General features: G+C 41.9%; 1 protein-coding gene across 2 annotated transcripts in view; it reads left to right on the forward strand.

The window, feature by feature from the left end:
• The window catches only part of pals1a (protein associated with LIN7 1, MAGUK p55 family member a), a 58,618-nt gene that overhangs the window by 6,393 nt on the left and 34,220 nt on the right, over positions 1-18,005 (forward strand). Inside the window, exon 2 of one of the 2 annotated variants that reach the window (XM_041854733.2) lies at positions 7,324-7,458. The exons of the other annotated variant lie outside the window; for it this stretch is intronic. The gene's annotated coding sequence lies outside the window, so the exon portion shown is untranslated. The remainder of the gene's footprint in view (positions 1-7,323; positions 7,459-18,005) is intronic. 2 annotated transcript variants of the gene reach the window in all.

Below are 18,005 nucleotides of genomic sequence, written 5' to 3' on the forward strand. Positions count from 1 at the left end.
TGTGAAAAACTGAGTTTAAATGTATTTGGCTAAGGTGTATGTAAACTTCCGACTTCAACTGTATATTTTTATTTTTTTATTTTTGGGGGGGACGGTTCATGTTCGGTTGAAATTACACTTCGGACGATTCTGGGACAGTGATGAAGAAATATTAGTCTCGAGCCCTGGGTGTGTCTGTCATTTGTCCTCCTTACGAGCACAGCTCTTCTAGGGGGAGGGGAGGGTCTGTCGTACTAAATTAGCTCAAGATCTTGAGATGGAGTGTGTCTGGCTGCCATTTGTATGTGTGTAGTTGATTTGAGGTGGTGCCTGGTGTGAACATGGTTGAGTAGTATGCACCACTGCATTCTCTAGACTTCCCACCACGTCTCATAAACAAATATACACTCATCCATCGGATGACTAACCATGCTACTACTGTTGTTTTAAAAGGGAGCGACAGTGACTGGTTGACTGCCCTAAACGATCACTCCTCAGGTTTGTCAGGTCAGGTGTTTTATAAGAGACAGATGTCAAGCTAATGCTGGCCTGGAGCTTAGTGGAGAGAGACACAATCTTCAGGCTTGACGTACCTTAGCTAATCAATACACAGCCCAGGGTATAACGGAAATGGCTACTTATAGCAAATCTACTGTGATGTTATATTGAAAGTTAGAGATGCTTTAGACAACCAGTTGTAATTTTATAGCAAAAGGAAACTGAACCCAAAGAGGTTTTTAGAATGGCCATTGTTTAGGCTACACATAGAGTTCAATCATTAGGTGATGCAGGCTTGTTTTCAACCACTATTGGAATCTTATTTTCCAGTCTTCACCTGCATTGATGCTCTTGAAATAGTAACAGGATGGACTTTGAGAGGCTGGGCATCAAGTCCGTGCTTGTTTGCATGACTCTGTAAGGAACATGGACAATAAAGTATTCTTCTCTGGCCACCTCTCATGTAAATTGTGTCCATTGAACACAGCAGAGGTGTGAGTATCGACACGAGTCAGTCTGACACTCACAATGTGGTGGGGAAACCTTATCCATACACTGTGTTCTCCAAAACTGTTGTAGCAACACAAAGGGGGTGACAGGATACTCAAGGACATAAAATGGATAGCCTAGATTTGCTTCTGAAGAGACATTGTGTGTGTGCTTATCTTGAAAAAGCCTCCTCCTGTGTGAGCTTGTGCGTGTCAGAGTAATGCTCAATTCAGAATTGAATTGTGAATGCCTCATAAATTCCAATTAAATTCTTGAATTTGAATTACATTTTTGAATTGAAGTACATTTTTAAATTTTTTGTCATTTAGCAGACGCTCTTATCCAGAGCGACTTACAGGAGCAATTAGGGTTAAGTGCCTTGCTCAAGGGCACATCGACAGATTTTTCACCTAGTCGGCTCAGGGATTAGAACCAGCGACCTTTCGGTTACTGGCACTACGCTCTTAACCACTAAACTACCTGCTTAGTAGTAAACAGGATACAGAATATGAATTAAAGGAAATAGAATTGAGTTCAATGAAATTCAAATGCCTCTTCAAATATACATCTTGTACATAACATCAAACATTTACATTACATTTTAGTCATTTAGCAGACGCTCTTATCCAGAGCGTTATATACATGCCAAGGCTCGACTTTAACGCTTGTCCTCTTTTCTGGACAAGTTTTAAAAATTGTCGGACTAAAACAATATCGATTTTAAGACGTCCGAATGGATAAGTAAAAAAAAATAACAAAAAAATTAAATTAAACAATTACTACGATCAGAGAGCCCAACATTGGAATAATATTCAAATCTATTTTTCATGTAGGCCTAAATAAATAAAAAAAGCCTACATGTCAAAGTGTAGGTGAGGCGGCAGAAAATGTAGCCCAACTTTAATGAGACTTTTTATTACATAAATATAGGCTAAACGCCAGTCATGTTTGACATATATAATGAAGGATAATTAACATTAACAGAACCTGGATTCAAACCAGGATCTCTAGTGGCACAGTTAGCACTGCGATGCAGTGCCTTAGACCACTGCGCCACTCAGGAGTCACATGAAACCTCTCGCGGGTGCAGTGCACTTTTGAAAACTGCGTTTTCCCGCAAATTGCATTTTGGAACATTTGTGCGTAGCCTTCAGCCATATGCGCATTATTGAGCTTATAATATGAAGAAATAAAACTTTATCAAAATTTTAAGCTAAACGGTCTCATCTGTTGTGTCAGCCTCATTGCTTTTTACATTTTTTTTTATGTGCAGTGGTTGTATGAATTTTGGATCTGTTGTCCCAGAACTGTCTGTCTGTTTAGAACCATAGACTGGGCCTAAAATGAACACCTGCCAAATGCGGCTCGATTTCGGCATTGGCGGGTAAGATGTCTATTTCACCAGCTACATTGGCGGGTGGTCAGCACTCTACAGTGTGAGCATTTCACTAGCATTTGTAAATACAAATAGTCAAGTATGATCACATTTATAGTAAAATAAATGCTGCAGTAGCTGTTTTGTTTCATAGCTTGTAAATTAATCGCACTAGGGCTCTCGCCGACAAAAAATTATAATAATTTTGGTAGACCTAGAGTCGTCTGTTCTTTCGACCAATCAATTGGTCTACATTTTTTAATGTATCTTTCCATATATAGCCACACCCTATGTTTGAATAAAATAAACTATATGTAGGCTACTTTGCCTGATGCTTAAACACTGCAATGAATAATTAATACACACAAATTACTAAAGAGGGAGCCAGAAACCAATATAGCCTAACCAGAAGAGAAAAACCTGTTCCCGACCCGACACTCCTCCTCCCGCTGCTGCTGACCTTTGCGTATTCTGCCGTTATGCTCCTGAAGTTGCCGGTAATAGGCTACACCAGCGGTCGGCAACCTTTTCCATTTGGAGTGCCAAGTTATCATACAATTTCTACTGCTCTGCGTGCCAGTTACGATGTTCATATGCACACTTTCGTGGAACAGTTTCATTTCATTTATAATAAAGTCTTCATATCTCAAAATCAATTTCCTATGGTTAATCAAAATTCTATCTAAATGAAAATGATACAAATCTAAAAGTAACTTCTATTGCCATTATCCAATATGTAAAAATAGCCTACATAAAGCCAACAAATAAAAACATTGCAGCCTGCAGGTAGAAAATATCCTGACAAAAATAAATATCACATTGGCTGTGCATGGCCTGTCTGCAAGGAACTTGAAACATTGTACCAACTATTAACTTCCAAGTCTAGCCTGAAGCTAGCACTAGCAAACTTGCAACATTGTATAAAATATTCTGGGCCCACAGTTTCCTGCACCAGTGAGCTCCAGGCAGACAAACACAGCTGTAGGCTATTTGCGCAAGGGATAAGAAGTAATTATGACATTTCTACCTGATCAGAGCATTTCCCCCTTTTCATGCTGAGTGGTCATCGAATGGGAGAGAGCTGGAAGTTAAGTTGAGGAACTATTGTTATTCTCAATGGATGTAAAAACTGACTTTGTTTACTTGCTTTTTGAGGCGAAGAAAATATTACTTTGAGAATATCCACAGGGATGGTGAGTTAAGCCAATCAGAACTAGAATCAGATCCCCACATTTACATTTATAAGCATACATTTGCACGCAGGCCACGTAGCCTAGGCCTAGTTCTATGCGTAGTCTGGTACGTGTCCTTACTCAAGATTGACAGGAGCGCTCCAAACAAAAGACAATGAATAAGTTGACAACTCGTAAATGGAAAGAAATAAACCAAAAACATGTCCTCTCAAGTGTAGGATAGGTTGTGCGCTCTGCAAACAACGTGTCCACTCCTACAATGACAACGGTAAGACTGTAATAGTAGTAGCAATAATAATAATAATATACAGTATTCAGTATTCATCCCCCTTTGCCGTTTTTCCTATTTGGTTGCATTACAACCTGTAATTTAAATGGATTTTTATTTGGATTTCATGTAATGGACATACACAAAATAGTCCAAATTGGTGAAGTGAAATGAAAAAAATAACGGAAAAGTGGTGCGTGCGTATGTATTCACCTCCTTTGCTATGAAGCCCCTAAGTAAGATCTGCTGCAACCAATTACCTTCAGAAGTCACATAATTAGTTAAATAAAGTTCACCTGTGTGCAATCTAAGTGTCACATGATCTGTCACATGATCTCAGTATATATACACCTGTTCTGAAAGGCCCCAGAGTCTTCAACACCATTAAGCAAGGGGCACCACCAAGCAAGCGGCACCATGAAGACCAAGGAGCTCTCCAAACAGGTCAGGGACAAAGTTGTGGAGAAGTACAGATCAGGGTTGGGTTATAAAAAAATATCAGACACTTTGAACATTCCACGGAGCACCATTTTTAATCCATTATAAAAAATTTTAAAGAATATGGCACCACAGCAAACCTGCCAAGAGAGGGCCGCACCAAACCTCACGGACCAGGCAAGGAGGGCATTAATCAGAGAGGCAACAAAGAGACCAAAGATAACCCTAAAGGAGCTGCAAAGCTCCACAGCGGAGATTGGAGTATCTGTCCATAGGACCACTTTAAGCCGTACACTCCACAGAGCTGGGCTTTACGGAACAAAAAAATAAGCAAACTTATGGAAGAATGTGCTCTGGTCAGATGAGACTAAAATTGAGCTTGTTGGCCATCTAGGAAAACGCTATGTCTGGCGCAAACCCAACACCTCTCATCACCCCGAGAACACCATCCACACAGTGAAGCATGGTGGTGGCAGCATCATGCTGTGGGGATGTTTTTCATCAGCAGGGACTGGGAAACTGGTCAGAATTGAAGGAATGATGGATGCTGCTAAATACAGGGAAATTCTTGAGGGAAACCTGTTTCAGTCTTCCAGAGATTTGAGACTGGGACGGAGGTTCACCTTCCAGCAGGACAACGACCCTAAGCAGTTATGCACGCTCGAGTTTTCTGTTCTTTTGTATTATTTCTTGTTTGTTTCACAATAAAAATATGTTGCATCTTCAAAGTGGTAGGCATGGTGTGTAAATCAAATGATACAAACCCCCCCCCAAAATTTTTAATTCCATGTTGTAAGGCAAAAAAATTGGAAAAATGCCAAAGTGGGTGAATACTTTCGCAAGCCATTGTATTGAAAGCATTAATAGAAATTACCGTAACCAAACAAACAATGTAGATGAACAATTATGGTAATTAAGGGTACATGTACTACTGGTGATACTGGTGTGCCTCCACAATGGATTAGTCCACTCAGACAGGCCTGAATCAGACCGGTGGCTCGTGTGCCATACATTTTTTTTTATATATATTTTTGCCACTGCTCGACTAAAAAAATCTGAGTCGACCAACAGCCTATCGACCAAACAATCGACCAGTCGACTAAATGGGGTCAGCCCTAAATCGCACAAAGTCAAAGAACTACGAATCCTATAGCCTATCCCACCTCGCGCTGCAACACTGCCTAACTGCGCACTTGAAGCGCTGAGTGAAATATTCATTTTTTAGAAGCGCTGCGCACTGGCATCAAAGTTAGTCTAATTTACTTGAAACAAAAGTCTACTGAATAAGACATAAAGCATTTGGTTGTAATTGTAATGTTGCAATATTTTATAGGCTACCAAGGGTGGCCAACCATCCTCCAGGAGAGCCTTAAAGGGGCAATGTTGTATTTTGAGACAAGCTTGAATATGCAAAGAAGACAATAGGAAGAGTAGCCTAAATGTTTGTATGATTCTCTATGGTAAAACATTTCTTGTATCATGCAATTATGTAAAAATTGTGTTACAGACCATTTAAAAAATATTTTTGGACAAGTGACTTGAGCTTTTGGACAAGTAAAAAAATCTGTCCTACTTGTCCAAACGACAAGTGGCTAAAATAGTTAATGTCAAGCCCTGCTTTCATATAAAATATTTTAGGGCAAACTCTTAAAATGAATGATCAAAGAAAACATGTATGCAAATATTGTAAGTTATTATATTTAATTAAAGGTGCAATATGCATAAATTGCTACGCCATTTCCTGGTTGCTAAAATTATAATAGTTTTGCCTAATGACAAAACATGTTTGCTTGTGTGTGTGTGTGTGTGTGTGTGTGTGTGTGTGTGTGTGTGAGTGATGGAGTTTCCAAGGACAAACAGGCTCCTTCACTTCCACATCACCCAGGGAGATTCTCTTTACAAGCTTTAAATGCTTAACATTCTTTATTTTGTTACTTATTCTGTACTCAAAAACATCTGCATGTTTTCCGTTTGGTTTGACAATTATACAAGCACTGTCTGTTGAGTATGACCTTATGAACTGACAGTTGTTCATTTTCTAGTCCTATTAGAAATCAATGTTGCTTGATTTCAATGAACGGGGTGTGTCTTTGTATTTAATAGGCTATACAAAATACATTGAACCCACAACCTTGGGAAGGCTAGTGCCACCCTCTTGCCAACACTGGACCACATGTAGCCTGTGTACTGCATGTTTATGGGTGTTTGTTTACCATATTTATTTAGTGCAGGTGAGAGTGGGCAATCCTCTCATCTAATAGAAACGATTACACCAACTTAGGCTGTGTAGGATTGTTGTTTACACCGCCGCTCCTCCCATGAAGCCCTCTGTGTGTTTGCTGTTTGTTGCCGAGAGCTCAGAGCAGGTGTTTTCATTATAAACCTAGATATCAAACAGTACAGGCTTCCTTCGTCTATCCCTCTACTGCACTCTGCTTCAAATGTAATAAGGGAGGAAGTTTGCTTTGATTCCACGTGCGCACGGGGACACACACTCTCCCGCCCTGACAATAGGTCCCTTATGCTCTGCTCGGGAATGCTGTTCCCAGGCAGTTTTGCATTCTTACCATTTGCATCATGGGAATTTTCCGCTCACTGCAACACTTTGACCTCTGAGACAGCACAGGGCCCAGTGTAGTGGGGGGGTTCTGTGGTCAACTCCCATTAGAGAAACTGTGCCTGTGGTATGTTCTTCCTGACTCTGATTAGTGACATGTCTCATAAGTGTTGTCATATTTTCTCCCTCAGCCAACTTCCTCCATTTATCTTAATTGGTATATTCCCCATACTACCTTGAAGAATAAATAAAAAATCCCTTCAGTGCCAGCACATAAAACATTTTTTTTTGTACAGTTACTTCCTGCACAACCTGGTCTGCAATAACATTGTTGGATTTGAAATTATGTGTAATGGCGCTGTCGTGACACTTCAATTCCAACCCCCCCCCCACACACACACACTTGTGTGTCCACTCCATACACACCAGTGCTCCCATCCCCTGCCTCCCCCCTACTCTCGTCCTCTCCATTCCCCCTGACTGAGCTAGCTGACTGAGTGCCTGCCTGCCTGCCTGTTGATCCTAGGAGGAGGGGCAGAACCACTGATCCACAGCCTGGGAGAGGACCCACTCCCCTGGGGGAATCTACAGAGAGGGGAGCCCTCAGCCTAGCTACTACTGTAGAGCAGAGCAGAGCACCAACTAACCAAACAACACCTGGGTAAGGACAGAGGACCCTATTTCTCCCCCCCTCATCTCCCTCTTTCTGCAGTCCTCCCTGTGTGTCTTTGTGTTTTGCCTCCTTTATTTCTCAGGGCTGTTGAGTAGGGACTTCCCGCCCGCTGACAAAGCTGTTGTCATGGAGATGCGTAGGGGGCCTTCGAGGCACGGTAATCTCCACACAGTGGAGAGGCCGACAGAGAGAGGGAAAGGATGGAGGGGGGGGGAGCCCAGACAAAAAGAGAGTCAAGAAGAGGTAGATGAGGGATTGCTTGAGATAAGGAGGAGAGCAGACTGAGGTCTTGTTGAGATAAGGAGGAGAGCAGACTGAGGTCTTGTTGAGATAAGGAGGAGAGCAGACTGAGGTCTTGTTGAGATAAGGAGGAGAGCAGACTGAGGTCTTGTTGAGATAAGGAGGAGAGCAGACTGAGGTCTTGTTCAGATTCAGAGCTGTGCTGAGGTTGTTAGAATGATAGGGCACACAATCACTCTCTCACACACACACACACACACACACACACACACACACACACACACACACACACACACAAGTATTAGTGGCTGATTGATTGGTGGTTAGGGTGTTCCTTGTGGACATGGTGTTACTAATACTGACCTTCTGTGCTTGTTGTTCATATTGTTAATCTCTAGTCAGCTTGTCTGTTGTGTTCTTGAAACTAAGTGCTTGGGCTCGGACACAGCCCATTAGTGCAGGTCCTGTGGTTTGTGTCCAGCTCTGAGTTGAACTAACTAGGAAGAGAGGAATGTGACGGGACCTGTGGAGGAGGGGTTGATCCACGGATGGAGGGACAAAGGTTATCTATTCTTCTGGCGTCCAGGGTCATGTGACCAGTGCTGGCCTGTGGGAGCAAGAGAAAGGGGAGAGAGAGAGAGAGAGACCTGATTTGGCTGGTGTTGGTTATCTTCCTGAGATTACAACAGAAAGTGTGTCCCACTGAAATGTCATCAGTGTGTACTGACTCCACAGTCACCTTTTATAATAACCTGTATCTTTTAGGCCTACTTCACGGTCACCTTTTATAATAGCCTGTATCTTTTAGGCCTACTTCAGTCACCTTTTATAATAGCCTGTATCTTTTAGGCCTACTTCACAGTCACCTTTTATAATAGCCTGTATCTTTTAGGCCTACTTTAGTCACCTTTTATAATAGCCTGTATCTTTTAGGCCTACTTCAGTCACCTTTTATAATAGCCTGTATCTTTTTGGCCTACTTCAGTCACCTTTTATAATAGCCTGTATCTTTTAGGCCTACTTCACAGTCACCTTTTATAATAGCCTGTATCTTTTAGGCCTACTTCACAGTCACCTTTTATAATAGCCTGTATCTTTTAGGCCTACTTCACAGTCACCTTTTATAATAGCCTGTATCTTTTAGGCCTACTTCACAGTCACCTTTTATAATAGCCTGTATCTTTTTGGCCTACTTCAGTCACCTTTTATAATAGCCTGTATCTTTTTGGCCTACTTCAGTCACCTTTTATAATAGCCTGTATCTTTTAGGCCTACCTCTGTCACCTTTTATAATAGCCTGTATCTTTTTGGCCTACTTCAGTCACCTTTTATAATAGCCTGTATCTTTTTGGCCTACTTCAGTCACCTTTTATAATAGCCTGTATCTTTTAGGCCTACTTCACAGTCACCTTTTATAATAGCCTGTATCTTTTAGGCCTACTTCACAGTCACCTTTTATAATAGCCTGTATCTTTTAGGCCTACTTCAGTCACCTTTTATAATAGCCTGTATCCTTTAGGCCTACTTCACAGTCACCTTTTATAATAGCCTGTATCTTTTAGGCCTACTTTAGTCACCTTTTATAATAGCCTGTATCTTTTAGGCCTACTTCACAGTCACCTTTTATAATAGCCTGTATCTTTTTGGCCTACTTCAGTCAGCTTTTATAATAGCCTGTATCTTTTAGGCCTACTTCACAGTCACCTTTTATAATAGCCTGTATCTTTTAGGCCTACTTCACAGTCACCTTTTATAATAGCCTGTATCTTTTAGGCCTACTTCACAGTCACCTTTTATAATAGCCTGTATCTTTTTGGTCTACTTCAGTCACCTTTTATAATAGCCTGTATCTTTTTGGCCTACTTCAGTCACCTTTTATAATAGCCTGTATCTTTTAGGCCTACCTCTGTCACCTTTTATAATAGCCTGTATCTTTTTGGCCTACTTCAGTCACCTTTTATAATAGCCTGTATCTTTTTGGCCTACTTCAGTCACCTTTTATAATAGCCTGTATCTTTTAGGCCTACTTCACAGTCACCTTTTATAATAGCCTGTATCTTTTAGGCCTACTTCACAGTCACCTTTTATAATAACCTGTATCTTTTAGGACTACTTCAGTCACCTTTTATAATAGCCTGTATCTTTTAGGCCTACTTCAGTCACCTTTTATAATAGCCTGTATCTTTTAGGCCTACTTCAGTCACCTTTTATAATAACCTGTATATTTTATGCCTACTTCACAGTCACCTTTTATAATAACCTGTATATTTTATGCCTACTTCACAGTCACCTTTTATAATAGCCTGTATCTTTTAGGCCTACTTCACAGTCACCTTTTATAATAGCCTGTATCTTTTAGGCCTACTTCACAGTCACCTTTTATAATAGCCTGTATCTTTTAGGCCTACTTCACAGTCACCTTTTATAATAGCCTGTATCTTTTTGGCCTACTTCAGTCACCTTTTATAATAGCCTGTATCTTTTAGGCCTACTTCAGTCACCTTTTATAATAGCCTGTATCTTTTAGGCCTACTTCACAGTCACCTTTTATAATAGCCTGTATCTTTTAGGCCTACTTCACAGTCACCTTTTATAATAACCTGTATCTTTTGGCCTACTTCAGTCACCTTTTATAATAGCCTGTATCTTTTAGGCCTACTTCACAGTCACCTTTTATAATAGCCTGTATCTTTTAGGCCTACTTCACAGTCACCTTTTATAATAGCCTGTATCTTTTAGGCCTACTTCACAGTCACCTTTTATAATAGCCTGTATCTTTTAGGCCTACTTCACAGTCACCTTTTATAATAGCCTGTATCTTTTAGGCCTACTTCACAGTCACCTTTTATAATAGCCTGTATCTTTTAGGCCTACTTCACAGTCACCTTTTATAATAGCCTGTATCTTTTAGGCCTACTTCACAGTCACCTTTTATAATAGCCTGTATCTTTTTGGCCTACTTCAGTCACCTTTTATAATAGCCTGTATCTTTTAGGCCTACTTCACAGTCACCTTTTATAATATCCTGTATCTTTTAGGCCTACTTCACAGTCACCTTTTATAATAACCTGTATCTTTTAGGCCTACTTCACAGTCACCTTTTATAATAGCCTGTATCTTTTAGGCCTACTTCAGTCACCTTTTATAATAGCCTGTATCTTTTAGGCCTACTTCATTCAGTCACCTTTTATAATAACCTGCATGTTTTAGGCCTACTTCAGTCACCTTTTATAATAACCTGCATGTTTTAGGACTACTTCAGTCACCTTTTTTAATAACCTGCATGTTTTAGGCCTACTTCAGTCACCTTTTATAATAACCTGCATGTTTTAGGCCTACTCCACAGTCATGACCTAAGTCACCTTTTATAATAACCTGTATCTTTTAGGCCTACTACTAGTGTGTAAGGTTTTTAGGACTGACCCCATTTAGTCAACTGGTCGGTTGTTTGGTCGATAGGCTGTTGGTCGACCGTGATTTCTTTAGTAGAGCAGTCGCAAATACATGTTTTGTATTTTCTATTTGGTGCTCAAGACACCTGTCTGATTCGTGCTTGTCTGAGTGGACTGATCCATTGTGGAGGCCACGGGGATGGCCCAGTCCATCAATCTAAGATATGTGATACTGAAATTGTAAATGGTTACATTATGTAAGAATAATGGTGCAACACTAATAAATACAGTGCATTTGGAAAGTATTCAGACGCCTTGACTTTTTCCACATTTTGTTACGTTAGTCTTATTCTAAAATGTATTTTAAAATATAATCAATCTACACACAATACCCCATAATGACAAAGCGAAAACAGGTTTTTAGAAATGTTTGCAAATGTATTACAAATAAAAAACTTAAATACCTTATTTACATAAGTATTCAGACCCTTTGTTATGAGACTCGAAATTGAGCTCAGGTGCATCTTGTTTCTATTTATCATCCTTGAGATGTTTCTACAACTTGATTGGAGGCCACCTGTGGTCAATTCAATTGATTGAACATGATTTGGAAAGGTCTATATAAGATCGCACTGTTGACGGTGCATGTCAGAGAAAAAACAAGCCATGAGGTCGAAGGAATTGGCCGTAGAGCTCTGAGACAGGATTGTGTCGAGGCACAGATCTGGGGAAGGGTACCAAAACATTTCTACAGCATTGAAGGTCCCGCAAGAACACAGTGGCCTCCATCATTCTTAAATGGAAGAAGTTTGGAACCACCAAGACTATTCCTAGAGCTGACCGCCCGGCCAAACTGTATAATTTGGGGAGAAGGGCCTTGGTCAGGGAGGTGACCAAGAACCTGATGGTGACTCTGACAGAGCTCCAGAGTTCCTCTGTGGAGATGGGAGAACCTTCCAGAAGGACAACCATCTCTTCACCACACCACCAATCAGGCCTTTATGGTAGAGTGGCCAGACGGAAGCCACTCCTCAGTAAAAGGCACATGACCGCCCGCTTGGAGTTTGCCAAAAGACACCTAAAGACTCTCAGACCATGAGAAACAAGATTCTCTGGTCTGATGAAACCAAGATTGAACTCTTTGGCCTGAATGCCAAGTGTCACATCTGGAGGAAACCTGGCAAGATCCCTACGGTGAAGGATGGTGGTGGTAGCATCATGAGTGTGGGGATGTTTTCAGCAGCAGGGACTGGGAGACTAGTCAGGATCGAGGGAAAGATGAACGGCGCAAAGTACAGAGAGATGCTTGATGAAAACCTGCTCCAGAGCGCTCAGGACCTCAGACTGGGGAGAAGGTTCACCTTCCAACAGGACAACGACCCTAAGCACACAGCCAAGACAACAGGAGTGGCTTCGGGGCAAGTTTCTGAATGTCCTTGAGTGGCCCAGCCAGAGCCCGGACTTGAACCCGATCGTCTCTTGAGAGACCTGAAAATAGCTGTGCAGCGACGCTCCCCATCCAACCTGACAGAGCTTGAGAGGATCTGCAGAAAATAATGGGAGAAACCCCCCAAATACAGGTGTGCCAAGCATGTAGTGTCATACCCAAGAAGACTCGAGGCTCTAATCGCTGCTAAAGGTGCTTCAACAAAGTACTGAGTAAAGGGTCTGAATACTTATGTAAATTTCATATTTCAATTTTTTATTTTTTAGAAATTTGCCATTTCTAAAAATATATTTTTGCTTTGTCATTATGGGGTATTGTGTGTAGTTTGAGAAAAAAACACAATTTAATCAATTTTAGAATAAGGCTGTAACGTAACAAAATGTGAAAAAAGTCAAGGGGTCTGAATACTTTCAGAATGCAATGTATAATATTATTTTATAACAAATGTGCTTTCCCCCGCGATGGATAGCTGTCGCTGTCCACGGTTCTGAAACTTAATATTTTGTGCGCCGTTGAATTGGCGCCTTTCCCTATATGTTGCTGGGTGCATAATAGCGAAGTTAACCAGCGTATTGGTGTTGAGAACAATGCGGCGGAGGCAGCAGCGGCGTGAGGAGACGAGGAAACAGACTTTTCCTTAATTGTCTAAGAACATTTAGGAGAGAGGAAACCCCAATTTAAATAGGTCTATAATCAATAGCCTAACTGTTAAATGTGCCTGGCTTTATAAATCATCCATATACACTGAGTGTACAAAACATTAGGAACAATTTCCTCATTTTTAGTTGCACCCCCCCTCCCCCTTTTGCCCTTAGAACAGCCTCAATTCGTCGGGGCATGGACTCTACAAGGTGTCAAGCGTTCCACAGGGATGCTGGCCCATGTTGACTGTAATGCTTTCCACAGTTGTGTTAAGTTGGTTGGATGTCCTTTGGGTGGTGGACCAATCTTGATACACACAGGAAACTGTTGTGTGAAAAACCCAGCAGCATTGCAGTTCTTGACACAAACCGGTGCGCCTGGCACCTACTACCTTACCCCGTTCAAATCTTTTGTCTTGCCCATTCACCCTTTGAATGGCACTCATGCACAATCCATGTCTCAATTGTATCAAGACTTAAAAATCTCCTCCCCTTCATCTACACAAATTGAAGTGGATTTAACAAGTGACATCAATAAGTGATCATAGCTTTCACCTGGATTCACCTGATCAGTCTGTCATGGAAAGAGCATGACATGTTTTGTATACTCAGTGTATATCTACAGAAGTAAGACATACAGTGAGGGGAAAAAAGTATTTGATCCCCTGCTGATTTTGTACGTTTGCCCACTGACAAAGAAAGTATCAGTCTATAATTTTTATGGTAGGCTTATTTGAACAGTGAGAGACAGAATAACAACAAAAAAATCCAGAAAAATGCATGTCAAAAATGTTATAAATTGATTTGCATTTTAATGAGGGAAATACGTATTTTACCCCTCTGCAAAACATGACTTAGTACTTGGTGGCAAAACCCTTGTTGGCAATCACTGAAGTCAGACGTTTCTTATAGTTGGCCACCAGGTTTGCACACATCTCAGGAGGGATTTTGTCCCACTCCTCTTTGCAGATCTTCTCCAAGTCATTACGGTTTCGAGGCTGACGTTAGGCAACTCGAACCTTCAGCTCCCGCCACACATTTTCTATGGGATTAAGGTCTGGAGACTGGCTAGGCCACTCCAGGACCTTAATGTGCTTCTTCTTGAGGCACTCCTTTGTTGCCTTGGCTGTGTGTTTTGGGTCATTGTCATGTTGGAATACCCATCCACAACCCATTTTCAATGCCCTGGCTGAGGGAAGGAGGTTCTCACCCAAGATTTGATGGTACTTGGCCCCATCCATCGTCCCTTTGATGCGGTGAAGTTGTCCTGTCCCCTTAGCAGAAAAACACCCCCAAAGCATAATGTTTCCACCTCCATGTTTGACGGTGGGGATGGTGTTCTTGGGGTCATAGGCAGCATTCCTCCTCCTCCAAACACGACGAGTTGAGTTGATGCCAAAGAGCTCGATTTTGGTCTCATCTGACCACAACACTTTCACCCAGTTCTCCTCTGAATCATTCAGATGTTCATTGGCAAACTTATTTTTTCGATCTTGCGTGGAGCCCCAGGCCAAGGGAGATTGACAGTTTCTTCCATTTGCGAATAATCGCACCAACTGTTGTCACATTTACATTACATTTACGTCATTTAGCAGACGCTCTTATCCAGAGCGACTTACAAATTGGTACATTCACCTTATAGCCAGTGGGATAACCACTTTACAATATATATATTTTTTTTTTTTGGGTGGTTGGGATAAGGGGGGGGGGTAGAAAGATTACTTTATCGTATTCCTTAAAGAGGTGGGGTTTCAAGTGTCTCCGGAAGGTGGTGAATGACTCCGCTGTCCTGGCGTCGTGAGGGAGCTTGTTCCACCATTGGGGTGCCAGAGCAGCGAACAGTTTTGACTGGGCTGAGTGGGAACTGTGCTTCCGCAGAGGTAGGGGGGCCAGCAGGCCAGAGGTGGATGAACGCAATGCCCTCGTTTGGGTGTAGGGACTGATCAGAGCCTGAAGGTACGGAGGTGCCGGTCCCCTCGCAGCTCCGTAGGCAAGCACCATTGTCTTGTAGCAGATGCGAGCTTCAACTGGAAGCCAGTGGACTGTGCGGAGGAGCGGGGTGACGTGAGAGAACTTGGGAAGGTTGAACACCAGACGGGCTGCGGCATTCTAGATGAGTTGTAGGGGTTTAATGGCACAGGCAGGGAGCCCAGCCAACAGCGAGTTGCAGTAATCCAGACGGGAGATGACAAGTGCCTGGATTAGGACCTGTGCCGCTTCCTGTGTAAGGCAGGGTCGTACTCTCCGAATGTTGTAGAGCATGAACCTACAGGATCGGGTCACCGCCTTGATGTTAGCAGGGAACAACAGGGTGTTGTCCAGGGTCACGCCAAGGCTTTTTGCACTCTGGGAGGAGGACACAACGGAGTTGTCAACCGTGATGGCGAGATCATGGAACGGGCAGTCCTTCCCCGGGAGGAAGAGCAGCTCCGTCTTGCCGAGGTTCAGCTTGAGGTGGTGATCCGTCATCCACACTGATATGTCTGCCAGACATGCAGAGATGCGATTCGCCACCTGGTTATCAGAAGGGGGAAAAGAGAAGATTAGTTGTGTGTCGTCTGCGTAGCAATGATAGGAGAGGCCATGTGAGGATATGACAGAGCCAAGTGACTTGGTGTATAGCGAGAATAGGAGAGGGCCTAGAACTGAGCCCTGGGGGACACCAGTGGTGAGAGCACGTGGTGCGGAGACAGATTCTCGCCACGCCACTTGGTAGGAGCGACCTGTCAGGTAGGACGCAATCCAGGAGTGAGCCGCGCCGGAGATGCCAACTCGGAGAGGGTGGAGAGGAGAATCTGATGGTTCACAGTATCAAAGGCAGCAGACAGGTCTAGAAGGACAAGAGCAGAGGAGAGGGAGTTAGCTTTAGCAGTGCGGAGAGCCTCCGTGACACAGAGAAGAGCAGTCTCAGTTGAATGACCAGTCTTGAAACCTGACTGGTTTGGATCAAGAAGGTCATTCTGAGAGAGATAGCAAGAGAGTTGGCTACCTTCTCACCAAGCTGCTTGGCGATGGTCTTGTAGCCCATTCCAGCCTTTTGTAGGTCTACAATCTTGTCCCTGACATCCTTGGAGAGCTCTTTGGTCTTGGCCATGGTGGAGAGTTTGGAATCTGATTGATTGATTGCTTCTGTGGACAGGTGTCTTTTATACAGGCAACAAACTGAGATTAGGAGCACTCCCTTTAAGAGTGTGCTCCTAATCTCAGTTCGTTACCTGTATAAAAGACACCTGGGAGCCAGAAATCGTTCTGATTGAGAGGGGGTCAAATACTTATTTCCTTCATTAAAATGCAAATCAATTTATAACATTTTCCACATGCGTTTTTCTGGATTTTGTTGTTGTTATTCTGTCTCTCACTGTTCAAATAAACCTACCATTAAAAATATAGACTGATCATTTCTTTGTCAGTGGGCAAACGTACAAAATCAGCAGGGGATCAAATACTTTTTTCCCTCACTGTATCTTGCTTATGTTGCCAGTTTATGTTTGTTTAATAGCCTACTGATTCCGTGAGCACCAAGCCTCACGTAACCGCAAAATGTAGGATAAAGCAATTTCACAAATTCAGCTTCACCATTTTCTTTCATTAGAAGAGTCTCTCTGGTATTGCTTAGAATTGATTTAGTGTTTACACTGTTCCAAACGGGCAGAAAATTTATATTTTAATCTAACAGTTCCTGTTTGTCACACATAATATGCACAGCAGCTCTTGCTCCTATACCGTCCTTTCTCTTGATCTCCTTCATATTATTATTATTATGATCATTATAATAATTAATGTCATTATCATTAGTAGGCTTCTTATTTGTAAGTCGCTCTGGATAAGAGCGTCTGCTAAATGACGTAAATGTAAATGTTATAGTGGTAGCCTTGTATAACCATCATGGAGCTGTAGGCCTAAAAGCGCGTCCTGTTTAGTCTTTAATACTGTAACTTACTTAGGCCTATATTTCAATATATAGGCTACTGTATCAATCAATCAATTAATCATTAATTTGTTCATGTCATCACACAGCATAGGAGTCATTCTGCTTTGAAATGCATTCAAGCATTTTAGTTAAAAAATTTAATAACAAAAGGAGCTTTGAATAATTAGCCTGAACAATAAATAAACTGCAAATCAGGAATGCTTACAACTGTTTTTAGTCTGCTGTAATAAAGGCTTTATATATTATTATTTTTTCGTTAGAACAGACTCTGGTACACTTATTTATTTAGTGTTGTTTACACTGTTCCAAATGGTCAGAAAAAATAATATATTGTAATCTAACAGCAACTGTTTGGCACACACTACTCACGCAGAGCTTGCTCCTATACCCTCCTTTTTCTTGATCTCCAGTAGTTTCCACAACTAAGTAAAATGTCTTCCACACATCTGACTTCCCTTTCCCTCCTGAGCAAACAGTAAACATTCGCCCGTTTCGAGTTTCTTTTTCACGTCCTCCACATCGATTTTGCTGTCGACATTACTGTGTTCGGCGTTTGTTATAACCAATTTATTGATGTGATTGATAGGCTATAGGTCAGGCCCTCTGGAATAGGGAATGTTTTTCCTAAACAAATGAGGTATTTCGGTAACAGAACTTTTCAGTCAGAGAAACAAGTAACAAACAACATTTTATATTAGAGATTGTTCAAAAAGCCACCCTTTGCCTTCATGACAGCTTTGCACACTCTTGACATTCTCTCAATCAGCTTCACCTGGAATGCTTTTCCAACAGTCTTGAAGGAGTTCCCACATATGCTGAGCACTTGTTGGCCGCTTTTCATTCACTCTGCGGTCCGACTCATCCCAACCATCTCAATTGGGTTG

The sequence above is a fragment of the Coregonus clupeaformis genome, chromosome 29 (genome assembly GCF_020615455.1).
Source record: "Coregonus clupeaformis isolate EN_2021a chromosome 29, ASM2061545v1, whole genome shotgun sequence".
In the NCBI taxonomy this organism is placed as follows: Eukaryota; Metazoa; Chordata; class Actinopteri; order Salmoniformes; family Salmonidae; genus Coregonus; species Coregonus clupeaformis.